Below are 27992 nucleotides of genomic sequence, written 5' to 3' on the forward strand. Positions count from 1 at the left end.
CACTGAATAAAATTCTCTTCTGGAAGAGGCTGGAAATCTACTTACTCAACAAATTTCCCTGTTGATTCTGATACACAGAAAAGGGCAATAATTACCACATTCTATTACATTGACTTCACAAAGGAAAAGGGAAATATATATATATATAGCTTTTGTTATGTTCGAGGCATTAACATAGATGCAGGGGACACATAACTGAATAAGGTAGAGCTCTGTCTTCAGGAAATACATGTAAATTACAAACCAGTGGTCAACTATCTCTATATTTCAATGTCTTTTTCAATAAAGTTCTATCAAGGGATAGAAAAAAGAGCAAGTAATTTTTTGCTTGACAGGAAAGGACCTTCTAGGGATAATAAACTGGAAAGTTCAGAGTCAAGGTCTTGAGAAATGCCAGATTTGAAACATAGATAACAGGAAGATAATACTGCCTCTAATAGAGAGAAAAATCTCAAGAAATATGGAAAATAAGCTATACCGTGGTAGTAACCTTAACAAGTTTGAATAGCTTTCCTGGTAACAGAATTAAGTACAGAATGGAAGAAAAAGATCTGGCCCAGAGTTTTTAATCCATGGGAAGTAGGTGCTGGCCTTGAGGAGTTGTTAGAATTTCTTGGGAGATTTTCCAGTGATCCACATCCAACATTCTCAACCGCCCCAATGTGGGAATGATTATCATATAAATGGAGGGAAGAGACATTGTAGCTTAGTAACATTTTCTTAGGATTCTAACACATACCACTTGAGATCTAGTGCTCTAGGAAATAGTGTTTATTTAATATTTAGGCTATCAATACTATAAACTATCAGATGCAGGTTTCAGACATATACGGTATAGGAAGAATTGCTTAATAATAAAAGTAGAAAATCCTTACCACAATTACTCTTTCCATTCTAAAGATGACGAAATGAAGTCATAAAGGTCAAGTAATTTGTACAAAATCGCTTGGTACCAAACATCTTATTCACTGTCCTACTTGTACCACAGCATCCCCAACTTCTCCTTATGATTAGGGTCAATTAAATCTGCAAAAAATTGTTGATTCTGCATTCTTGCTTCTTGGTCTCTTAGCACATGCAGTTTGAAGTAACTGTGACGGCTGTAGCCTAAGGCTTAATAGGACTATGAGGACATCCCATAGAACATCACACTTATTTACTACATCCATGGCATAATGTTAATTGAAGTGGATGAGTGAGAAGTGGCAAGTATATTGAAGGCACAGAAAGCTCTCTAGCTGAAACAGATGAAGAGTCTCTTTATAGGCTACCCTTGAGCCCATCTATTTTTCATACTCAATCCTTAATTGGTGGTTAATCACTGTCAGCCTTTCATTTCCTTTTAAAAATTATCAACCACCCCCCAACAACTCCATAGTCCTTATAATCATAATTTGATTCCCTTGTATCTCAATTACCCTATACATTTCATTTACCAGGGTATTCCTTCTTCCAGTATACTATTTCAATTCACAACTGGTGACAGTTTTAACAAGCGTACTATTACGACATGCAAAGGGGCTATATCTGTACACTGACCACCAGTGATAAGTGCTCCTTGCCAGTCAACCATCAGGTGATCCAGCTTCAAAATCCCACTTTCTCAGATTATTCCAGCACCAATTGTTTCAGACTGAGTTCCCCCAAGAGGCAGCCTCTGAGGTGAACATTTGTATGCAGGACATCTACTGAGAAGTTCTCCCAGGGTCAAAACCTAGAAAGGAAGGGAGTAAAGAGAGCAGGATCCAGCATTGGGAGAGACTTAACTGCAATGGATTTATGCAAGAGGCTTTAGCCAATCCTTATTGGGAACTCTCTTATTGGGATGACCCTTAAAAGTTGTCTGAGATTAGTAAAAGGATTATCTTTGGGTTATTAACCAGTTACTGGATGTGCACTGCTCCTGGAAATGAAGCATGACTTTGGGTAAGTCCTGAAGATATAATAAGCTGAGAATGCTTTGCCACCAACACTGAGCAGCTAGAGAACAAGAGTTTCAGATCTGTACAGGTGGTACATCATGGGATCCACTGCAATTATTTTGGTTGTTAGATAACTTTTCACAGTAAACTGAGATAGTTATTTTGCTTATAGGGTGGAGATAATAATAAAAAAGACAGAAATGCCCCTTGATTAAGCCAAACCTTTAATTGTTTATAACAACTCAATAAGAGTACATGTGGAGGATGCCTACAGACCAGGACAGAGAATCATCAGTAAGTGAACTTCTTTTTTTTAAATATTTTATTTATTTATTCATGAAAGACACAGAAAGAGAGGCAGAGACATAGACAGAGGGAGAAACAGGCTCCCTATGGGGAGCCCAATGCAGACCTTGATCACAGTATCCCAGATTCACACCCTGAGCTGAAGGCAGATGCTCAACCACTGAGCCACCCGGCATCCCAGTAAATGAGCTTCTTAAGTAAAGGTATTATGGTGAAGAGGACTAGCCAAAAAAACTAGGGATACATTATGGCTCATCAATTCCATATTGTATGACCCTGAGAAAGCGAGTTGAATTCTCTGAATCTCAGTTAATAAGCTACAAAATGGGAACAATAATCCCTTCACTGCATGGTGGTTGCAACTGTCATATGGTATAAGTTCAATAAATGTCCTTTTCTTAGAAAAGGATGATCATTTCTTCTCACAATAATCCTTGTTGACTTGAGAAGGATTATCTCTGTTAATACTTAAGTCATTAAAAACAACTAGTTTAGGAAAAGGTAATGGAGTATGAAAATGGTAGTATTCTTTTCTTGTTTTAGATAATATTTAAAAGTCTACTGACAAATCTAGGAGTGATAGAAAGTTTAAATACATTATTGTCATAGTTGTATCTAGCACTTAGAGAATTAAGTTCATCTTTTCGAAGCAAATTGCTATTCCTAAACCTTTCATAGATGGGAGTTTTGGAGCTTCTATTGAGCATATCCAGTGTTCGCTTCCTCTCGCCTGTCCCCTTCTCTTCCTGTCTCCCATCTCTCCTCTTTCTCCCCACCTTCACTCCCCTCTCCCTCTCCATTCTTCCATTTATTATTCAATTGATTCTGTTTTCCTCACCTTTGTCTATATCATTGTGACAACTTTAAAGATGAATTTCCCTTCCTTTCTGATCATAAAGTAATACATACTTATTAAATAATGTAAAAAATATGATATATCCGTCATGAAAAAAAGGACCACTCTTATTTTTTTTTTAAGATTTTATTTATTTATTCATGGGAGACAGAGAGAGAGGCAGAGACACAGGAAGAGGGAGAAGCAGGCTCCATCAGGGAGCCCGTCGTGGGACTGGATCCTGGGTCTCCAGGATCAGGCCCTGGGCTGAAGGCGTCGCTAAGCCACTGAGCCACCTGGGCTGCCCCTCAGAGGAATAGTCTTTTTTTTTTTTTTTTTTTTATTTATTTATGATAGTCACACAGAGAGATAGAGAGAGACAGAGAGAGGCAGAGACACAGGCAGAGAGAGAAGCAGGCTCCATGCACCGGGAGCCCGACGTGGGATCCGATCCCGTGTCTCCAGGATCGGGCCCTGGGTCAAAGGCAGGCGCTAAACCACTGCACCACCCAGGGATCCCAAGGACCACTCTTAAACACTTGGTGTGTTTGCATGTTCTCTTGCATCCTGTCTCTGAATTGAACTATCCATGTATTTGATCATTCTTCTAAAAAAAATTATATTAGCTTTTCTTCACTTCAGAGCATTTTTCAGTATTATTAAATATTCTTTGAAAACATGATTTGTGAAATGTGTATATTCTTTCTTAAGTGTACAATGTAAGTTATTTAAACTAATATTGGGCATAAGCATTGTTTGTAGCCTTTTTCTATTATAAATACCAAAGCCTTGAACATCTTCAAATATGATTTATGGATCTTTGATAATCTTGAGTACTGATTCATTTTTTCAAAGCCCTGCAAAAGTTTGTATTAATTTTCACCCTAGAGAGCCTAATAAGTACTTTTTGATAATAATTATACTTCTGAGTCATTTAAAAGTAGACTATATATTTATTAATTTTTTCCTACTTATTTGTAATTTAAGTTGCTCCTTTCAGTAGTATTTTTTTTGCATTTTCTATTCCTATTTTGCATTCAAGATGATCATTTAGTTTTAGTACGTAAAAAACCTATTTGTAAGCTTATATTATTATTATTATTAAAATTAAATAGTTATTACTTTTCTTACTTGTGAAATCATACAACGCACTAGATTTTGTGAATATAAGTAACACTGACCTAAACTTGATAAGAGATGGATAAAATTCAATTTTAGGCCATAGTCATTCTAGAATTAATGAGAGGCTGAACTGAAGATTGATTTTATTAGACAACTTCACTATAGATTATTCACCAGCTCAAGGATAGCTTGAACACTTTTATGCTTTCTGCAGATGATGCCCAGTATAAAATTATTTTTCTAAGGTGGTGCACAAGGTGATGTGGTATAAAGATTGTCAGACAATAGAAAAACATAGATTTGCTGAATGTTACCGGAAATGAGGAGAAATCTATTTTTCCTTTCTTCCTTTTTTTAAACAAATGGCAGGGCCTAGTTTGTCATACCTGTGAGAATTTCTTGATGAGTCTTTACTAAGTGTCAGTGCTCCAGTTTTACCCAGACTGCATGTCTAAAACCTTGAACTACAGTTGGTTCCATCCCAGGAGAAAGATAAGGAGAGGAGGAGAAAGCATGGATGTCTAGGACTATGTATAGGGCTCAATTCTGTGAACTACCTAAAAACTGCAAAGAAGTGAACAAAAGGGATTAGAATTCATCAAATGATAAGAGGAGAAAGATTTCTATTTAAAAAAAGAAGAAGGAAGGAAGGAAAGAAAGGGAGGGAGGGAGGAAAGGAAGGAAAGAAAAAAAGAACCTTCATAAAAGATTTTAAACATAGTTTTTAAGCTGTAGTGGGAAACGGTCACATAAATGGAGACCAATCAATATCTTTTCCATGGTGGGGAGGATCCGTGTAGCTAAAGGAACAGAACACTGCTCAGCAGAACAGAGTACAGTTTCAATGCAGGTACAGTTTTGTTCAAGCTGTAAGAATTTTGTATGCTTTTTCCCCTTTTGTTATTTTCTCTCCCCTTTTGTCTTCTGTCCCTGTGCTAAGTTTGTGCTTAGTTTGAATCCATAGCTTATGAAACATTTCAGCATATAAAAATGGTAGTCAAAAACCAAAGAAGTACAGATTTGAGCCCTCTCTCACTAACAAATGGGATTTAATACTTTTCTTATTACGGGCATGAGAATGTGGAGAAATCTGAGCAAAACTCCCTTTAGGGTCTCCTTTTAAATAATGCTCCCAACTGATGTTTGGGAAACCCAGATTTATTAAATAATATGTTTATTTCATATTATATTAGTCACCACCCTCTTCTCTTCATTTAAAATGTACCAATTCCTGAACGTTAACAGAATCTCTCTTGTGTGATCTTCAATTTGGTCAGTGATGTTTTGAGTTTCATCTAGAAAAAGTGAAATATTCTCTTACTGATGTTGCTATACTATTTCACACATTGGTAATATTATTTTGAAATGGAACTATTTTTTTCTCAGCTTTGTTGGAGCCCTCTAAAAATTCCAAAATTAGATGAGAGAGGCCGTCATTGCAAACATTGCCCAAGAGATGGCCAACCCCATTTGTGAATCAATTCCTCACCTACGGCTTATGGGATTCCTAAACATCAGGTTTGACGTTAGGAGAGGATTTTCTGAGATCACTGTCAGAATGATTTGAATTGTCTCCATTCTCAAATGTCCTACTCCGGGAGGAGGAATGGGGGACACCTGGCCCCCACATCAAGTATTACTCGTATCCCTTGAAGCTTAGTGAACTAATGTCTGACTTGCATCTAGTAAGTCTATGGGATAAGAAAATGTAACTACTCTGTTGGCAGTCAGGAGGGCTTAAAGGACTGGGAAGTCTGTACCTCCAGAGTTTGTGTGGACAAAGCCTGCCTGAGCAGTGCCTGACTACCAGGTGTGGGTGGTACCTAGTGGAAAGCTGACCACAAACATGGTCAAGGAGACTGAAAGGCTCGGACATCCCCCACAGCTTGGCACCTTGAGAGACAGTGTCCAAAACCACCGGAGGTGGTGGGGAATGAATGGATGTGGTCACAGAACAGAAGAGGCCTGGGAGCCACGGGGGCAGTGGCTGGGTGGAAGGCAGGGCGGATTCCACGAGGAGGGCATCTGTGCAAGTGCTCAGCCAGGAGCCCTCTGTGAGGATTTGACACAACTGTGGGTGTCTGTGACTCTTGGCCCAGAGCTGAGGATCTAGCAGTCACAGTTGCAAATGTATAAAGGTAGATGGAGAGTTTGCCCAAATGATGGAAACTGCACCTTAAGGGCATTGAAGACATCCTTTTCCCACTTCACAGGTGGGCTTAAATCAACTCTGTCTTCCTCCTGGGAAGAGTCTAGTGGGCAGAGCTAGGGTTAGCTGAGATGAGGAACTTGTAACTGTCCTTTTCCTGCTGAGGACAGGACATCAACTTCTGTAGAACACAGTGTCATAACAAAGCCTGAAAATGTTATCTTTTGCCCCAGATTTAATCTATTAGTGGAGATGCAATCCTTTGGAATTAAAAATATAAACTTTAAATTTGAATGTTCTCTTGTGGTATAGTACCATCTTTTGACATGTAATTTGCCCCACAATCTTTCACTAGTAATTGTGTGTTAAATTATGAAGAGAATTATGAGCATACTTCCTACCACTAGGATACACTTGGCCCTAAGTAATCACAACTGCATTTAAATGACTCTGGTAAATCTTAAATAGACTGAGTCATATTTGAGAACGCAATGAAGAAAATATTAAAAGTCTGCAACTCAATAATAACTAGCCTTGTCTGGTGATAGAGACAACTGGGATTTCTAGATTTTATCCACCTGCCTATGAAAAAGGTGTTTTAAAAATAGCCACCTTTAGATAGCAGCAAAAGCACAAAGAGATATCCTATTTATTCTTGCTTCAACTTGGGTTTAAAGTCAAAATCCACTATAAAAACTCTATACAGACACCACCTTAAAAGTCAGTGTTTGTAAAGTCCAAGCAATGGTAATTCTCTAGGATGATACCTGTGAAAATAATAACATTAATAATAGTACCAGGGCTACAAAACAATCATAGCTAACTAACATTTCCATGTGCCAGACACTACTTGAATCAACATTCATGTATTCACTTCGTTAATCTTCAAATAACCTTCTGCGGCCTGTCCTATTGCCATACTTCTTTTATAGAACAGAAAAATGAGCCTTAGAGAGCCACATAACTTTTCTGGAATGTCAAGTTTAAAATCCCCATAATTTTTTAGGTATGCAAGTTCTTCCAGGTAAAATTCTAATTTTTTTCTATAGAAGAAAACAATTCAATAATATCATTCTGTGTGATAATGAGTTAAAATAAAGTAACACATATGAAAAAAATTGTAGTACAGTATACAAATGTGTAATGACATCACCATCTTATGATGCAGTTCCAATATCCGAGTTTAAGGTTGCTAGGAAAGGAACAATATGGGAACCCAACCAATAAATCAATAACTACGAAGCAAAAAGAGTGAGAGAGAGAGAGAAAAAAAATCCTTAATTTTCTTCTAGGCTAAAGTTGGTGTCAGTCTGTGAAGGTTGTGGTAATTTTTTTGATATTTATAGTTGGCAGGCAGATGCCAGTACTATTTAAACTCTATTTCTTTACATTAAAAAAATATTTTATTTATTTATTCATGAGAGAAACAGAGAGAGGTGGAGACATAGGCAGAGGGAGAAGCAGGCTTCCTGTGGGTGAACCTGATTTGAGACTCAATCCCAGGACCCCCGGGATCATGACCTGAGCCAAAGGCAGATGCTCAACCACTGAGCCAGCCAAGTGCCCTTATTTCTTTTCGTTTAAATCCATTTATCCAAGGAGTACAGGTAGTGACCCAATGAATCCCTGTAAGGGTGAAAGAAGGACCATGATCTTAAACAACGGGTGTTGATTTTGCTCTACTCTTCAGGACTGGCTCCAGTGGTACCCGTTCTCAGCTGTCCTGGCCCCGGATCTGACCCTGTCTTGCAGCTCGGAAGACAGGGGACAGAGCTTTGCAGAAACTAACAATGGTGCCCTAAGAATGAGATGGGCAAACAGATACTTGAGTTTCTGTACACTCTGGGGAGGCAATGGGAGGCAAGTAGATAAAATGACTATAAAATGAGAGTGGTAGCCTGTAGGTCGCTGGAAAAAGGAGATGGATTTTATATTTATGAAGCAGGAAGGTCTTAAAGGAAGCAACTTATAAATGCATGTCTTCTAACCTGTTTGGGGCTTCTCTGAAAATCAGGTCGGTCATGACCACCAAAGAGACATTACTTTTGGCGTGATTAGAAGACAAGTAACATTAAGCGCATATATAGTAGCAGAGGGAGCTGAGAAGCGTTTAGCTCTGTTTATAAAATATGTATTATGTGCCAGAATGTGTGATATGCTAGCAATTAAAAAAAAAAAGAATGCTTAAGATTGGATTCTTACTTTCCTGAAATTCTAGTTAGCTATTTTAGCTCTTGTGGAAAGCTCAATTACGTGCACATTTTTCCAATACAGAACAGTACCTTGACTGTATTTTCTCTTCCTTATGATTTTCTTAATAACATTTTCTTTTCTCCAGCTTACTTTATCTTAAGAATATGGTACATAGTACATGTAAAATACAAAGTATGTGTGAACCAACTGTTTATGTTCTGGTCAACGGTAGGCTATTAGTAGTTAAGTTTCTGGGGAGTCCAACGTTGTATGCTGATTCTCAACTGTGCAGAAGGGCCGGTGCCTTAACCCCTGCATTAGTATGTATTTAAAATAGACTGAATGGGTGAAAACCATATTCCTAAGAGCCTAAGAGCAGTCTGGGTTTTGTCTCCGTTTAGAATCTCAGCTACCAGCTAATGTGGCAAGGATCTGTGCTTATAGCTTGATTCTACAAGGAGCCACACATCTTACAGCACTAGCATGAGTAACACAGTCTTGTTTGTGTCTGTTCACACATCTTCTTCCTGCCAACTGTAGGACAGCCTCCTTTTATATATAATGCTTTATATACATATTTTCTGCTGCTTCCGAGCAGTGACAGACTGTTTTGTGACAACACAAACACAAAACCTCTCCTTCCTTAACTCCCAGATGCTGTGAGGCTTAAAAGAGGCTGGGGAAAGGTAGCTGGCTGTCTCCTTCAAAGGAAAGAGAAATGATCTTAAAACTAGTCAGGGAAATGCTGCAACAGCTGGCCAACTATTTCTGTGATTTAAAAAAAGAAGCTCCCTTTGTACTATTGGAGAGGTATACTCAAACATGTGTGTCATCACTATTTATATGTGACCTTGGGCCTCAAGGGGCCTACTCTGCTGCGTAAATTTGCAATTTTAAAATCTGCAGCTCATGAATCCCTGCAGTCTTTGACTCAGCTTAGAAAGACAGACCATTACTGAGCTACATCACTAGGTAACCAAAGAAAAGGTGACAGAGTTCAAAACTCCTTTTTTTCTTAGGTAGAAACACCCTGTTAATTGTTCTGCAGCTTGTTACTTGGTTTGTATGCTATTTGTCAAAAGTAGTTTTCTTAGCTAATTGGTTACTGAGATCACTATTCTAAGTAAACAATGTTATGAACTATAGCACCAACAAGAACAAAATCCCTGAAGCTTTAAATGAGGATGCAGGAAAGTCCTATAAATGAGTTTACCTTATAGCAAGACAAATTCGGGTAAAACTAGATAGCTATTGATATTTTCTACAACTCTCATCACTTATGCTCCAGTTCCCCATTTTTACAGCCCTCCTCTGTATGCTGCATGGCCTACAAGTCAATATAACAATATTTAAGACAGGGAGATAAAATTTAACTGCCTCATATATGATATTATTGAGATGTGGTTCTCCAATCAGGCAAAAGTAATGGTCTCAAGTTTAGACTTCCCTTACAGAGAAAACAGAGAAACATCCAGAAAGTTCTAGGAGATACCCATGCCTTCTCTTCCTTATAGAAATTTTCTAAATATTTATCTACACAGACTCTTTTATTTTTGTCTACACTTGCTCATTTCACCCCAGTCTGGCTCCTGCCTTCAGCACTTGCCAAGATAGTTTTCTCAACTGTCACAGAATCCCAACTAATTGTCTGGCACCGTTTTCAATGGGATCACCTTGACAGGCTCTCTTTCTCCATTGCAATTTTCCCAATGGCCCCTTCTCTAACTGAAGAACTGAACGTGGGGAGTCAGACTGTTCAAATAGCTACGTGACTGGGCAAGTTTCTTAAAAATGTGTGCCTCAGATTCTTCCTCTGTAAAGCAGGAGTGGTAATAGTAGTAGTAGTAGTAGTAGTAGTAGTAGTAGTAGTAGTAGTAGAAGGAGGAGGAGGAGGAGGACGAGGAATATCTACTTTCAAAGTTCTCCTGGGAGTTAAATGAGTTGATTCATGTAGAGAGCTTATGATCATGCCAGGCAAATAGTAAGTATCTCTTACTATAGTTTGTGTTACTTTATTAAATGTAGTTTAGTTCTCAAAAAATATTATTCTTAAAAGTTGTTCTTTTTCCCTCGAGAATTGTATCTCCTTCCTGTCTTATGCTTTTATCTAATTTATCATGATTCACAAATGTGGCCTCTTTCCTCCTGGGCTCCACTGTCCTACCTCTAAGTTTGCCAGCTACCCTCTCTGGATGTCCAACAGAGAATCAAACACATCTGCCAACACTACTGTCTTTCGTTTTCCCATCCATTTACTGTTTTCCAGATGTTGTGCTTGGTCCAAGAGCACTGTTGGCCCAAGAGTCTGACAATCTGCTGGGTGCAATATTCTTATTATATCTTTATGTTTCTTTCCCCTCAATACTTTTGAGTATTGCTCCAGATAGCTTGGTACAGACTGATGTTGCTAACAGTGTGTTTGAAGACAATCTGATTTTTTTCCTCCTGGCAACTCAGGTTTGTTTTTGTTTTTGTGTGGCTTTCTTTCTTTCTTTTTTCCCTTTTTCATGGATGCTCAGAAAACTATTTTTTATATGTCTTCAAAGACCAGTAATTTTACTAAGACACATATTGGTGCTCATGATTCTACATAAATTATTCTTTTCTAAGGCATGATATGCTCTTTCAGTTTGCAAATTGAACTCTTTTGTATTTCTAGAAAGTTTCCAAATTTATACTTTAAATGTTTTTTTTTTTTCTCTTGGAAGTTTGATTTTCTTCTTCAGGATAGTTATATTCATGTAGTATCTTCTTTATCCTTTTGACTGTCTTCCAGATCTCAGACTTACTTTATAAACCTTTACATTTTTATTTTGCTTACTCTTCTTAATTCTTTGTTTTCATCCATATCTACATAAATGTTGCCTTATTTATGTTGTGATTTTCCTTTCTTTTCTACTTCTTTTATAGAGGCTCGTTTGTACATATTTCATGTCCTCCTGTTTCATCTGAGTTATTGTATCTCTGCTGTAACTTTTCTCGATTTGTTAAATTATTTAAATTCATGGAAGCATGCTATTTTGTGGCAATATTTTTCTCTGTCTGTGGTTTCCTGTTCTTTCCCTTATTGTATTTTCCAATGGTTTCCAGTTTCTTTGTAAAAATATTTTTATTATTCCTCATCCCTGAATGTGATGAGCTTTAACAGAACAATTTTGTTGCAGAATCGCCATTAGAACAGTGAACAGTGCCAGCTTCTCAGAGAGCACGAATTCTCCTTGATTCACATGGAAACTCCTGATGACATAGAGCTGTTTGAGCTTCGTGAACTGTTTCTCTCTTTTCTTCCTTTAGCGGGTTTTGCAGCTACACAATTCAGAATCTCTCCCTGAACAGCATGTGCAAATCTCTGCCCTGTGCAAAAGCAAGCTTTCACCCTTACCTCCCTCGTTGCTCTGGATGCCACTTCAAAGCCCAGGGATGAACCTATTACCAGTTTCTGTGCAATGTTTTTATTGTTCCTGACATGGCTTCTGGGTTTTTTCCTCGGGATGTACCTTCTCCTGTGGACAGCTATTCACTGATGGCTTGAGATCTTGAAATCATCCACTCTAATCATCTTTTCATACCCATTTTACCTCCCTACACAGTTTCTCACGTGTTGTAGTTTAGATTATAAATATCTTTCATTTCTCTTAAGACGGGACCTTTATTCCTGTTGTTTGTTGTTGTTGTTGTTCTTTTTGACATGCTTTTTAAGAGATAAGGGAGACAGAACCATTTTTTTCCGCCTTTTGAAAATTGGAACTTAACATATATATATTTAGATCTAAGCTATGTTAAGAAATACTATCTCAGAAAGACAGAAGGGTGGTTTCATCTTCTTTTGTTAAGAATAGATTTCTCCAATTCCAGTGTATACATTTGTCATCCAATTAGAAATTTACAAAGAAAAAGATATCACTGTAACAGACAAATACCAATAATTTTGACAATAAAAATGCTGGCATTTGGGATGCTTGAACATGCAATCAGTTTAACACTTAACTTAGCCTGTAGATACTTTAAGGAATTAGAGGATCAGGTTTTCTAAAGTAGTAATTTAAACAAATTCAATTGCAAGCAAGAAGTCAAATGGTACTCAAAGGTTTATGTATTACTATATACTAAGGATTGTGCTGAAATGGCAGTAAAGCAGGTGCATCATTTCCTGGATTGGTAAAATAGTTTTCTTTTTGTTAGACCAATATAGACATTTATAATGTAAATATCTTATATGCAGCAATAGTTTAAGGCTAATCTATGGCCAATGGGAATCCACTTTGGTGTTTCAATCGCAGTTCTATCATAGAGAATTTGCCTTTTTCTTGACTTTAGGTCGGTATCCATTTCATATTCATGGATGAATGCAGAAAAATTATATATTTAAGATAAGTACCGTGTTTTTATTTCCTCTATTTACGCATGGGCTTGGAAATGAGCGCCTCCTTGACTCTGTAATGATGAAATCAGGTACTCTGCATGCAGGATCTATGAGAAAGAATGAAAGGGGGGAAAGGGAGAAAATGCTACCTGACTATTTATAAAAATAGAGAACAATATTTGGGAAAAAACGGATTTGTTCTGAAGAGTTATTGCTTAGTGAGGTCCTATGTGTTTGGAACCCACACATTATCCGAAAAAAAAAAAACAACTGTTCTTATCTGAACAGTTTTTTTTCTTATCAACAGCAGAGGGAAAATTTCTTGTAGGGCACTTTATACCAACCATGAAATTTCTACAAGATCAAAGTCCAAAGTGTACTTCAAAAAGCATGGTATGGTTTTCCAAGGATTAGCTTTCACCATTCTCAGACTGATAGATTCTTAGAGGGTTATTGTGAGAAGGAACGTAGACAAAAACATGCCCAAAAGAAACACTGTCTGGGGACAAACTGTCTCAGGAGATTAGTAACAGGCGACATGGAAACTTTAACCTCACGGTCAACAGCTCCCATCTACCCATAGTTGTTAGAGGCTAGGAAGTCACCAGAGTACAAATGCCGGCCGGTTTGCTAGGAGACAGAAGGAAGGTGTCCTAGCCTTTCTCTTTGAAAGTGTTTGTATCACAAATCCCAATCTGAAAATAGGAGAGGATTTACACACATGCACAGGCACACGTGCTCAAGCACACATAAACATACACACACATTCGCACAACGGAAGGACAGAACTAGAAGAATGTTTGCAGGTATCTTAAAAGTGTTCCTGAGCAGCACCAATATGGATGGTTAAATTTCTTCTTTTTGCCAATTCTGATTTTTAAATGTTATACGTTGAAATATATTCCTTTTTGTTATAAGAAAAAAAATTAAAACAATTTTCTTCCTCAGCCTTGATTGTTATAAAAGTAAAAGATAACCCTGTCTTTTTCTCCACCTGTTCACCTGTTTTAGTGACTCTTTCATGAAGCATTTAATCTTGTCTCAAATAGCGTTCCCATAGCTAATCTTCCCAACTTCCTCATTATTTAGTACTTACGCCTCCAAGTCAGGCATAAGGGTTGGTTAAATTATCATACCTCCAGAAACCTCCAAGGAACTATTCAAAAATTTTTGACACTCAATATTAGTTTAGAAATTTCTTTTACCATTTGACGTAGCTTATCTTTTTATAAAAAATGTATTTTTCAATGAGAATACATGCCTACTTAAAAAAATTATGGTGCAAGACTAATAATGAAAAAAAAAAAAAAAAAAAAAAAAAGAACAACAAAACCCAAACAACCCAGCAGGCCTTTGTGTTACCTCTTCACAGCTCTCATCTTGCTCCTCAGAGATTAACATTCAACATAGATTTATTTTTATTTGCTCAGAAAATAGCTGATGAAGGCCTACCATGTATCAGGACTGTTCTAAGTGCAATGCATGGGCAGTAAGGAAGCCCTCACATGTCCTTTCTAATATAAAGTGCACATTCTGGTGGAGGAGAAGACAATAAGCCAACAAGTTCATGAGTAGTAAGTACATACCATATTATTCATTGGATGGTGATAAGCACTAAGAAAGAAATAAAGCAGAGAAGAAAATATGAAATATATGGAGGTGGGTGAAATATTAGATAGATTGTACAGGGAGGGCTTCATTGAGGAGTGACCTCTGTTGCTTTAGGAAAGTCAGAGGGTTAGTCAAGAGGGTATCTAGAGGCAGAGGTTTCTGGATAATAAATGCAAAGGTGCCAAGGGAGAAATATAGCAGGTAATTTAAGGAGCCTTCAATTATTCATGCTCCTGTGGTGTTTTCTACATAGCTATTCAGTATGATTTGCTAATATTAGACATGTTCTATTGATTCTCACCAATGTGAGCCACTGGCCCTCTGCTATACTGTTGCCCCATCCTACTTGTCCCCCCTGTCCCCTAACACAGTAATATTAGAATATTTAGTTAAGCTGTCAGTTTTTACATTATTTTGACTATGCAATAACATTCATATAACTAACAGACCACACCACACAGCCTTTTCTTTTTCCACATGATTAATTTCTTCTAAAATTAATAACTACCTTCTTTATTTGCCTGGTTGGTGATGTAACTGTGATTAATATTTTCCGAAATACTTCAATATCCCTATGTAATGCTTATCCATCAATATTGTTTATGATTTACTGCCCCCAGTTTTTTCTGTCTTTCTTGTCAGTGAGACTCTTGATCTTTAGGCCTGCTGCTATTCAGCAGTTACCTTTTTTTTTTTTTTTCATTCTGGAATTCCCTTTGCTAGACACCTGTGTGTCACCTAGATCTCATCTTTTCTCTCCTGGTATTTCATGTTTCTTACTGAATTATCCAAATCAATTTCACATCTTTGTTGTTGGGTGATATTTGCTTTGTTTGTGCAAATACCCTTTATTATGTATTATTTACATTTGAGTTCAGTTTCCTAATCATTGCAAGCCAAAGTACCTTAGGAGGTACAGAATTTAAAAGGCTGTATAAAATGTCATATAACAAGAAGTCCTGAAATAGTTTGACTCCATGTCTGGTTAATCTAATGACTCAATGACATTATCATGGATACATTTTGGCCATCTGCCTACTTACAATTTTGGTATCTTCGATTATGGTCACAGCTGTCTTTAAAGGCACTAGGCATCACCAGCATTTTTTTGTGTCAGTATCCAAGGGCCTTAGGAATAATTAGTTTATCCAGAGAAAACTCTTCTAATCTTCGCCTGTGATGAGGAGTGGTCAGGTAGCAGGATAGTAGGATGATGTATTTTAAAATCTTGCTCTTCAAATGGGGAAAAAAGTCTGAAAAACATGCAGTTCAATATATCAACTTTCACTTAATTCCTGTTTTCTTCCAATACTTTACCCCAGCTGCTCACTATACCTAGTGTTCCTCATTCTAGAGCCTTTCAGAATGAAGTTTTGTAGAGAATAAACTCCTAATCACCAGCCTAGAAAAGGTAGATTATTCCTCTAATTGTTCAGACTTGAGGGGTGGGACCTTTGTTGTCCACCGTTTTGTGTGATAGTGTTTAACTTCTCTGGGATATATTCCCTGTGCAATATGTGGGTCTCTGACTGTTTAGTCTTTAAAAAGATGCCAAAAACTTTCCACAGTGGTGGTATTACTTTACTTTCCCATCAGTAATACATTGAGATGCAGCTTCTTTGTATCCTCACCAACTTTAGGTATTGTCACTCTTTGAAAATTTTAGCTATTCTAATACATATGGAGTGATATATCTCATCATAGTTTCAATTTTCATTTTCACAATGGCCAAAGACATATATTGTCGTCAATATTTTACCAGTTCAACTAAAGCATAGAGACCTTATCACCCTTTGCAGCCATTTATTTTCCTCTTTATATTACAGTTGTCTTAAATATTTCCTCTATGTACATAAGAAACCACATCAGACAATAGTATAATTTTTGCTTCACACATCTAACATAATTTAGAAAATTCAAGATGGGAAGGATAGTATATTACATTTACCCACATTTCTCCTCTGTCCATTGCTCTTTCATTCTATCTGATATTCCAAATTTTCCTTCTTTGTGATTTTATTCCTGTCGAGGAGCTCTTTTTAGACATTACTTTAGGGTAGGTCTACTGATGTCAAATCCTCTTAGATTTCCTTTATCTCAGAATGTCTTGATTTCACCTCCGTTTCTGAAAAATATTTTTGCTGGTTAGAAAATTCTGGGTTGACAGTTCTTTTCTTTGCAATGAAAATATTGTGCTATTTCCTTCTGACTTCATGGTTTCAGGGGAGAAAACTGCTGTTTTTCAAAATGTTGTTCCTCTATAGATAATGCATCATTTTTTTTCCTGGGTACTTTCTTTTTTAAAAAATTTATTTATTTGTTCATGAGAGACACAGAGAGAGAGAGAGAGAGAGAGAGAGAGAGAGAGGCAGAGACATAGGCAGAGGGAGAAGCAGGCTCTATGTGGGGAGCTTGATGCAGGACTCGATCCAGGACCCCAGAATCATGCCCTGAGCCTAAGGCAGGCGCTCAACCACTGAGCCACCCAGGCATCCCTTTTCTGGGTACTTTCAAGATACTTTCTTTAATTTTCAGAAGTTTGACTATGGATTTATGGGGTTTATCTTGTTTGGGGTTTTGCTCAGCTTTTTTAATGTGTAAGTTTATGTCTTTCTGATGAAGTTTGAATACAACTAACTTTGAATATTTTTTAAAATTAAGACTTTACATTTTGGGGGCAGTTTTAGCAAAGTTGGTGGAATTTAATAATTTTTAAGCCCCACTTTCTTTCTCCTTTCATTCTGAAACTCTGATAACACAAATGTAAAGTCTTTGTTATAGTCCCATAGGTCCTTGACACCCTGCTTTTAATTTTTTCAGTCTACTATCCCTCAATTGTTTACACTAATTCCTATCATTCCACCCTTGAGTTTATGGATTATTTTCTCTGTCCATTCCATTCTGCCATTGGGTCCATCATTGAGCCCTTTATTTTGATACATTTATTTTTTATTTCTAAAATTTTCATTTGGTTCTTTTCATATCTTCTATTTCTTTGTTGAAACTATTCTTTTTTCATTTGTTAAAAGCACTTTGAAACTGTTTAACAAACTGTTTCTATGATGGCTGCCTTAAAATCCTCATCAGATATTTCAACATCAGTGTTATATTGGTGTTGGTGTCTTTTGATTGGCCTGCTTCATCCAAGTTGAGATTTTCCCAGTTCTTAGTACAATGAGAGATTTCTTTATTCTAACCCTGGGCATTTTAGATTTTGTTTTGTGAGACCCTGGATCTTATGTAATCTTTTTATCTTTTGTCAAGAAACCACGCTGTTTATTGTTAATGTGTAAAGTGAAGGTCTGGTAGGGATGAAAGCTCAGTTCACCATCCTCTACCCCACTGATAGTACCATAGGCAGGGAAGCAAAATGACAACTAGCATCACCCCACCCCCAACTCAGTGCATTTGTTTCTGCCATGTGTGGGTAGAACTTTGATTTTGCATTTGGTACCACTGGCACTAATCAGGTGAGGGTAAGAGGCTGACTGCCCAACCTTGCTGATGTTAGATATAGGGCTAGAACTTCAGCTCCCCAACAGTTCCACTGATTCTGCAGGGCAGGGGCAGTTTCTTCTTTGCTATTTGGCTGGGTTAGGATTTATATTGTTAAAAAGGTTTTTTTTGTACCTCTAGGTTACCCCTTCTCTCGTCCTTTGGTTAGAGGATATAGGCTTTTCTTGGGACTTCCTTTCTTGTCTGTGTCTGTTGGCAGTTCTGGGTTGTAGGCTTCTCCAGTGTCCCATGAAAGGCAAAAAGAAAACCCAAGGAGGTCATCACTCTCATGACTACGTTGTCCTAAAAGTCCTATGATCCCTACACAGTTTACCTTCTTCTTTTACCTTTCAGAGTCTTTATGTTTGCGTCTTGTACTATTTTCAGGATTTTCTGGTTGTGTGAGGGAAGTCTAGCCTGAAGTAGGTCAGAACCAGAAGTTCTAGCATTTGTGTTTATTTTATAATGGTCCATTCAGTTAACATGCAATATGGAATTGTGTCATGCACCTGCCCATTTATTCTTCCTTCATGCCATCCTTTTATCAACAACATATTTGGTGTATGTTCAGTAGGTATATGTACTATTTAGGAAGCACCTGGGCATGGCATGGGAAACATGACTACCAAGGCTCATGAGCCCCTAGACAAATCCCCACTTCACTGTAGGAGATATCATTGAAGAAATGAACTAAGTTCCACATAGGAGAACAAAAGACACGTCATATTGGATTTGTTTATATGCATACTTTCTGTTTATAATAACCAATAAACATTGTCTTGAAAGGGAAGATTATTTGCAAAATGTAAATATGTGGCAAAAAGGATTTATATGAATGACTCAAAGTTCTCCCACCCACAGATTTGGGTGATCATGATTATATAGATTCACTTAAGTAGTCTCTTGGTATCAGGCTTCCACCTGAGTCACCTCATGCAACTCCCCAAAATACACCCTAGGAGTATATTTTGAAGTTCTCTTAAAGCTCTGAAACATCTGAGCACTCTAATGTTGCAAATTACAATCCATAAACAGTATTTATAAAATGCTTGATCTTGAATATTTCAATTCCTTAACTATTTCATTTTCTCCACTAGCAGATTTTTTTATTGTAGCATTGGTGTCTCCCAAAGCATGGGACACAGGAGGAATCACCTTGCTTACTGTACCTCAGGGACAGCTGCCACCAGTTACAGCCAATTACAAACTCTCAGGTCAGATATACTAAGCCGACAAGAGTGTTATAAATTGCATATGCAAATTGCCCAGGGGCCCCTGATTAAGTCGGCAACAAAACTGAAAATAAAACTCCTGACTCTTCCCATACAACGGCCTTGCCTCTCTGAATCGGTCTCAATACTCTGTTCTCTTACTATCCTGGGTATCTCCCTTTGCTATTCGCTTCAGCTGTCTCCTCTAATCTTCCCTGCAGGCTTGGTAACAATTTCCATTTTTCCCTGACTTTATTAACAGGTGGTACCAAAGATATGTATGTCTTTATGCCATGGACATAGATGTCTTCTTAATTTGTTCTCTCTCCTATTATTATGCTGCTAACATAAACCACACACACACACACAATTTTTCTGTGTATTTTTTTAATGTAGTATGATAAAAATCCACCTTTGTGTTGTATTGTGAGGAAGCTTAGTCTCTAAAGGTGGTCCTTAAACTGTTGTATGGCAAAAAGTTCACCTACTACAGTTCTTAGAGATTAACAGTGCACATTAGTACTGTTAAAGAAATCCTATTTTTTTCACCCTGTATTTCAAACATCCTGACCAAGATAAATTTTTATATTATTTGAAAAAAATGATTTCCTATGGAAGCATTATTTTTATACAGTGTAATGCATTAATCTCAGGTTAGTTTGTCTAGCTTTGACAAATGCAAAGCTCCATGTAATCCACATCCCCTTATCAGGATAGAAAACATTTCATCACTGCAGGAATTTCCTTCATATTCCTTCCCAGGCAATCTTTGCAAGTCCTGATGAATCCATGAATCTGTGTTCTGTCATTGTATTATTTTTGCTTTTTTCATATTAGTGGAATCATAAATGTACCGTCTGTATCTAGCTACTTTTGATCAGCATAGTGTTTTTGAGATTGAGTCATGTTTTATATTTCAGTAGTTCAATCCTATTTCTCAATAGTATTTCATTGTATATATCTCAGTTGTTTTTTAGTTCTCTTCTTGATGTGAACAAATATTATTTCCACTTCTTGGCCATTAGAAAGAAATCTGTTATGAGCATTCTTACACAAGCTTTCTGTGAATGTATGCTTTCCTTTCTTCAGGATGAATCCCTAGAAATGGACCTGATGTGTCTGTCATAGGATACATGCATGTCTAATTTTTTACAAAATTGCAAATTTGTTATCGAAAATTGGTAGTACCATTTTACACTCCCACAGGGGCATGAGGATTTGTTACCATAATGATTTTTATGTATATTTTTTGTCAGAAACCTGGTAACAGACAGAAGCATATAGTATGAACTGCTGCTAGAGATATAATAGAAATGGAAATGGTTAAGAGAGATGAGAGAAATATTGAAAGTAGGGAAATTATGTTTTCAATTTTATGAATTGAAAATCCATGGTATTCTTACAATGAAGCTTGAGTTTTGGAAATATATTTAAATCTGAACTATTTGCAGTGCAGCTTGGCTAATACCATTTCAGACAGTTCTGCTGAAGCATTTTAAAAACATGTGTTTGGGAAGATCATTTATGCATGATAAATAATCATATGTTTATGTTTTGTATGAGAGAATGTCTGTTTACCCAGGGAATAAGGTATGGGAAGGTTGATAAAGAGTCCGCTGAATGTTTTGCTTTTTTCATTTTTGGGGGGTTAGTAGAGAAGTAGATAAAATGAGATTATGATGTCTCACAACTAGTAAGTCACTCATGTCCACTCTGCTTGACCCCTAAAATTGTCTAAACATTTTATGATATATTTTCTATTTATAGACATATATAATGGTGGAGTAGGAAAGAACTCTTAAAACATCCACTTAAAACTTTCTTTTGAGGGTTAAATTTCCTCTAAACCATCTTCTCCAGTTGTTTGCCTTCAAGAATGGAAGGATTTGCTTCATTGGGCATAGAGAAGGTCTATGGAATATAGATGTATAGAATGGAAATGAGCTTTGCTCTTCTTCTTTCACTCATATCAGTCATGCTTCTTTTTTTTTTATACCAAGGCAAAAGAGAACAGAGAACGTGCATTATGGCAAAAGCACGTTTCCTACCTGGTCCGAAGGGTCAAAGTAGGGAAGACTGTTTAATGCCTTTCAAGGTAGAAAGCACAGGTTAATATAGATGGAAAGCATCATAGTGTCTGCATGTAAAGATCAAAATGCCTTCTTTTCTGAGATTCCTTAGTGCACACTCATCAGCAGAGTCCCATTGACTTGGACCTCACACTCATTGATTGCCAACTGGTCTCAGCCCACTTCCCACTGTTCAGATCCTGCATCAGACTCCTGTTACTATTGTTTCAATTTGTTATTATTGTAATGTATTATTTTGAAGTGTTTTCTTCTTAGAACAAATGGTTATTTTAGGAATCATGATCTCTCACCAACTCAAACTAATATTCCAAATATATTTTCTTTTTTCTAAGTCAGACTTAGTTTAAAGAGAAATGATGTGGGTGTCAGAGAATAAGAGGCTGGCTGAGAATTTCTCCCAAAGTGGTTTTGTTAATAAAGTCAGAATTTTTCTTTCTCCAGATACAGAAACCACTCATTGCTAAAATTATCATCAGCTTCTTATTATCCTGTAAACATTTATATTGCTTTGGAAGGGACAGAGGATAAAGAAAGGATGGAAGCAAAAGCTAAAGGTTACAGATCGCCATTTGATTCCAGTTGAGCTTTGCTTATGTTATGTGGGCTGGGGGATACTGGAGCCCCTTGTGGTCACACACCAGTCTTTTACGTGGTTGTGGTAGGCAGGACTCTAAGATGCCCCCTAAGATTCTGAGTCCCCTAGAGCACATGTCCTGTAGCACTCCGGGACTGTGACTATAATTCATTTCACTGTGGTGATTAAGCTATGCAATGTAGCAGAGTTTACTTTAAGAAAGGGAAGTTGGGATCCCTGGGTGGCGCAGCGGTTTGGTGCCTGCCTTTGGCCCAGGGCGCGATCCTGGAGACCCGGGATCGAATCCCACGTCGGGCTCCCAGTGTATGGAGCCTGCTTCTCCCTCTGCCTATGTCTCTGCCTCTCTCTCTCTCTCTGTGTGTGTGACTATCATAAATAAATAAAGAATTTAAAAAAAAAAAGAAAAGAAAATCCATTAAAAAAAAAAAAAATAAGAAAGGGAAGTTATCCAGGCCAACCCAATTTAATTACATAGGCCCTTTAAAAGTAGAATATTTTCTCCAGCAAAGAAAGTCAGAGACACACTCTCACAGATCAGGAAAAAAAGCAAACATGCTTGCTGAGAACTGCTTACGGAGGCCACGTGGCAAAGAACTGAATGCAGTCTCTCGGAGGTGGGCATAGTCCCCAGGAAACAGCAGGAAAATGGGGACTTCCGCCCTAGAACTGCAAGGAAATGGATTCTTCCAAGAACCAGTGAGTATGGAAGGGATTCCAAGCCCCAGATGGCAGCCCCATACGACTGACACCTTGATTTCACCTCCTTAAGACTCTGAGTAGGGATCCCTGGGTGGCGCAGCGGTTTGGCGCCTGCCTTTGGCCCAGGGCGCGATCCTGGAGACCCGGGATCGAATCCCATGTCAGGCCCCCGGTGCATGGAGCCTGCTTCTCCCTCTGCCTGTGTCTCTGCCTCTGCCTCTCTCTCTCTCTCTCCTCTGTGACTATCATGAATAAATAAATAAAAAATCTTTAAAAAAAAAAAAAGACTCTGAGTAGACAATCCAGCCAAACCACATCCAGACTTCTGACCTTAGAAACTGAAAACTAATACGAGACAAACAAGATGAGTTGATTAACTTCTTAATTGAGATGATTAATTTTATTAATCAGAACTTTTATTTAAAGCAGAAAATCATGACAAGTGATATAGACATAAATTTTTTAAACTAAATACACGCTTAATCACTTTGTGATTTTTTGCCTTAAAATAAATGGATTCTTCAATTGAAATTTCAGTTGTCTTTTTATATGAATCACACTTGTAATGGTCTCTCTATATTTTCTAGTTTTGTGTTCTTTCAAGTGTAGCAGGACCTCACAGGCAGTTGTGTAACAGTCTGATTACAGAATCATTTTAAATGTTGTGGTTCTTCCCCCACTCCTGCCTTCAATCTTTTCAGTTGTCTGGATCACACCTAGTTCCATAGCAATCATTTAAACATTTGCCCTTATTAAGTTTTTTGAAAGTGTGCAACGTAATTTTCATTAATCCAACAGTTTTCCTACTGTAATTTCAGCATTTTATATCATCCAGTTGAATTATTTATTTTTAGCAGTATATAAAGCTGGTTTAAATAGGTCTGGAAAAAAAATAAAAAAATAAAAAAAATAAATAGGTCTGGAAACAAACACAGATGACTGGTATACATTTTAACTTAGTAGAAGTACATTAGTGCGGGCACTCTGGCTTATTGGCTATAGTGTGCACTGTGCTGTGGTTCTCAGAAGGAAGGTAGTGTACAAAGAATGGAGAATGTCACTAACTAGGTCAACTTTTACTTCTATTTGTCAGGTAAATGAAGTGGAGGTAGCTTAGGATACTTTCCATTAAACACACACACACACACACACACACACACACACACATATATAATTATCAATACCATTTTATTGCTTTATGAAGATTCATCAAAATTAGAGTATAATAATATTAGCCCTCCCCCCCCCCCCCGAACCCAGTTGCCCAGTGGCTCTGGATTATTTACATGTGGACACAAAACACTTTGTCAATACAAAAATCATTAAATCCTGAGGGGCAAGTAAATATTCATTTTCACATGCTCCTATCCTAAGCACAGGCAAGCTAGCATTTGAAACGGACTCTCTGGCTCTGTGGTTTGGGATGTTACTCAATCATTCTGAAGCTCCATTTGCTTCTCTCTAAAATGGGGTAACAACCCCCCAGAATTGTTGTGGAGGTGAATAAGTTAACCTAAGAAATACCTGCCAATATACCTGTGTTAGGTGCTAAGTACTTCCCTTCCCATTTGGATGTCTATGTTATGGTGAAATTGCCTTTTGTATTCGATTTGCAAGGTGGGAGCTATAACCACTTGTAAGTTAAATTCTTCCATACTTTCCATACTTTGATGTATGGCTATTTGCTGAGTGTGTACGGCAAGCTATTTATGAACATCATTAGGCGTCTTCTAAGAACTGAGATACAATCTCTAGATTTAGTGCCAACAAATCCACAATACTATACCAACCTGGTTCCCAATTTTAAAATGACTATTAATTCATGTTTCCAATAACATGAAAATTCAAACTTAGAAAAAAGATTACCTGCCCTCTCCTTACCCTAATAATAGTAACTGTTTCTACGTTCCCAGATTCATTGGGTTCCTCATTCTCTTACAAAATGGTCATTGTAGGGATCCCTGGGTGGCGCAGCGGTTTGGCGCCTGCCTTTGGCCCAGGGCGCGATCCTGGAGACCCGGGATCGAATCCCACGTCGGGCTCCCGGTGCATGGAGCCTGCTTCTCCCTCTGCCTGTGTCTCTGCCTCATTCTCTCTCTCTCTGTGTGACTATCACAAATAAATAAAAATTTAAAAAAAAAATGGTCATTGTAATTTAAAAAATATATATCAATCATGACTTTCTGCCCACTTTTCATCATATTATGGAACCCATGTTAATGATGTCTGCAGTTATAAAAACTAGAGATGAGCTGAACATTATTCCTGTTGCTACCGCCAGTCAGTAAGATGTTTCCAAATCTCCTCTTCCAGGACTCCTCCATTGCTCTGGCTGCCAGGTTTAGGACACTTGCTGCTACAGGGAATTTCTACATGAGATGCAGAGCACACTGCATCTGTGCTGAGTGTTTTTCTCTCCTCATGCTGAAGAATGCATTTAACATGTCACCAAACATTTAGCAATTGGTTTCTTCTGTGTGTTAAATTTCTAAGCCAAATTAATGACTGTATCAATATATTTAACTTAGTTTTGCCATAATTTGATCACCACGCAGCCAAAGTTGTCATAAATTAGATTAGGCTCTAGATAGCATGTATGTCACATTGGTGGAAAATGTGTGTGGTGTATGACCAAGTCTTACAAACTTAAACTTGTACCAACAGAAAAGCTTGCTCCTTGCTGCTAATGATTTGAAGTCTCTGACAGACCATCTGCCTCCACTTGAGAGCAGAGTATCCACAATGGTGTTGGACAGAGCTTGTTTCAGAAATCAAGAGGCAAACTAAGGACTCTTGCCTCACCGAGTGGTATGCAGATAAAAAGCAGATGCAGTAGTGAAGGTTTTCTATAGCTGGAAAAATTGGCACTTTTCAGGAAGGTAGAAAAGATGATGGGGGTGAAGTAAGAATATATTGGGAAGTCAAGAAAGAAAGAGGGCAATGGATTACCCTATATAACTGCAGAGTAACGGAATCTCAAGACCAATTTTGAATCTATACTTTTTATTGGCATGTGGTAATTTACTTGACTACTAAAGCTCCAAATGGAGGCTAAGGGTCTCAGGTCACACCTGTTGCACTGAGTGAGGTTCATGATTTATGTCTGTGTGACCTTTTAGGTCATGCTGTGGAGACATCGGTTCTACTGAAATGAAACATAAATATACCCCTCCTCTTTGACACACACACACACACACACACACACACACACACACTACCCCAAAATCTTTTATCTGTGGGCTTCAGACATTTGTGTTGGCACCTGTTGGTCCAGCTGTAGTGTCTTTACAATGCCTTTGCTAATAAAAGATGAACAAAGTCAAGACCAAACTCAGCTGTTTCACAATTTAAGTTTTACTGTATTATCTCTCCCTAGTCCTTCATTTATTAAAAATACATTTTGAGGGGAATCCCTGGGTGGCTCAGCGGTTTGGTGCCTGCCTTTGGCCCAGGGCACGATCCTGGAGTCCCGGGATCAAGTCCCACGTCGGGCTCTCGGCATGGAGCCTGCTTCTCCCTCCTGTGTCTCTGCCTCTCTCTCTCTCTCTCTGTCTCTCTCTCTATCATAAATAAATAAATAAATAAATCTTTAAAAAAGTACATTTTGAGCATCAACTTCATGCTCTTCTCCATTCTTGGAAAACAGAAGGACGTGAGACTTCATGGAGCTCAACTTCGAGTTGGGAGAAACAGGCAGCAAAATTTTGAAAAGTGAGTAGATAGTATGTCTCGGGGCTAGGGAGAGACAAGGCAGAAAAAAGTTGTCCTTTTATATGGCACCGTCAAAAAGGGCCCTACCTGAGCAAATGTCATTTAAGTAGATAAACAAAAGAAAGTGAAGGAACAAGCCAGCGGAATAGCACTGGAAAGAACATTTCAGGCCAAGGCTCAGTGAGTGCAAAGATTTTAGCTGGGTGTGTGCTTCTCATGGTTAAAGGAATAGTAAGAAAGCCAACAGTGGCTAGTTCTGGATAAAGGATCATGGAAGAGAAGGCTGAGAGATAAAGTTAGGGAGATAACAGATTATCCACAATCTTAAGGGCCAATCTAAGGAATTTGGATTTTTTTTTTTTTTTGCATTTTTTAGATTTTGTGTGTTTTTCTGAGTGGGAAAAAAAGCCATTGAAGTTTCAGGCAAAGGGATATAGCCAACTTAGATTTTCACAGGTCAATCGAACTGCATATTTAGAAAAGGGAGTAAATTGTGCTAGTATGGCCTGTAAGTATGAAAGTAAAGGAGATAAACATCCAGGTGTCTTATACAGTGGTTGAGACAAATAAGTGGATGTTATATTGCTGAAAGAAAACAATTTTCACAGTCTTTATAATAAAAATATCAATGGTGTATTTTTCTGTGATAAAAGACAAAAGTGCTTTAGAAATTAGCCTTGAAAAATGTATTCCTATGCAAAGACAAAGCTTCAGTTTTGACTTGTGATTTCCTTACTTCAGGGATACTGAACGCTCAAGTTCGTAAGATTGTGCAAGAGCCTTCTGGAATTAGCTATTCTCTTTCTTGGCATAAACTTGTGAGAAAATGCAGGTAACGATCTAACAGGAAGGCATATGGCCAACGCCTCTTCTTCATTCACTCAAATGAATCCATTATTTCTTCTTGTCTCAGCTGCCCAATTTCTCTAAAGTAAATAAAAACTCGGTTCCAACCAGCCTTGTAAAAGTCTCAAAAGCTAGCTTCATCCTTGAGCATGCACGATCTGGAAAACATTAAATCCCTAAAAATTTTCAACTCTCAGTAGTTGTTATGTGAATGACGAGAGATGATTTAAAAGCAAAGAAATACCCAACAGAGTAGCTGTTGCTACTGTGGTAGAATTAAGAAATGAGAGGGAAAAGTTTTATCAATTGTTCCATGCGAAGTATGTAATATACTAAGAATATTACTAGAAACACATCTTCTTGTGAATATTAAGTATTTTTTAAGTGATTGAGGGATATACTAGATGTTCAGCTTTTGACCAGATTTTGACAATACAGAATTATCAGAATTTAGTGTTGACATAGCCTCCAACCTTGAGGCATTAAGTTGAAATATAACAAGAAGTCCTAGGTGATCATGTTCTAATTTTGTGTGTACGTGTGTGTGTAGTTTACACAAACACACACATACACGTGTAAATGTACAGATAATTTCACACACTGTAAAAAATGTTTAGACTGTTACTATAAATCCAGGCTTCTTTACTGATTATTGGTTCCAGCTTATCCTTGAGGGATACTCAGAGGCCTAACAAGAAACTAATTCTAAAGCCAAATGGAAGGCATAGTCACTAAGTTCTCAGTTATATTATATAAGAAATATGTCTGCTGTTCAACAAATAAATTCGAATGTAGTTTTGGTCATACTTTATGAATTTCCTATTCCCTGAGTTTCCTTAGCCTA

The 27992-nt window shown here is 37.6% G+C and overlaps 1 long non-coding RNA gene across 3 annotated transcripts in view; it reads right to left on the reverse strand.

Moving 5' to 3' along the window:
- Positions 1–12905: 12905 nt before the first annotated feature.
- LOC144305187 (uncharacterized) overlaps positions 12906–27992 on the reverse strand; it is a 214417-nt gene continuing 199330 nt past the window's right edge. Inside the window, exons 3-6 of one of the 3 annotated variants that reach the window (XR_013372244.1) lie at positions 18132–18233; positions 16454–16626; positions 15545–15754; positions 12906–12997 (exon numbers count right to left, since the gene is read on the reverse strand). This is a non-coding gene — a long non-coding RNA (uncharacterized LOC144305187). The remainder of the gene's footprint in view (positions 12998–15544; positions 15755–16453; positions 16627–18131; positions 18234–27992) is intronic. The other 2 variants (XR_013372245.1, XR_013372246.1) reach the window with 2 other exon arrangements.

The sequence above is a fragment of the Canis aureus genome, chromosome 35 (genome assembly GCF_053574225.1).
Source record: "Canis aureus isolate CA01 chromosome 35, VMU_Caureus_v.1.0, whole genome shotgun sequence".
NCBI classification, from domain to species: Eukaryota; Metazoa; Chordata; class Mammalia; order Carnivora; family Canidae; genus Canis; species Canis aureus.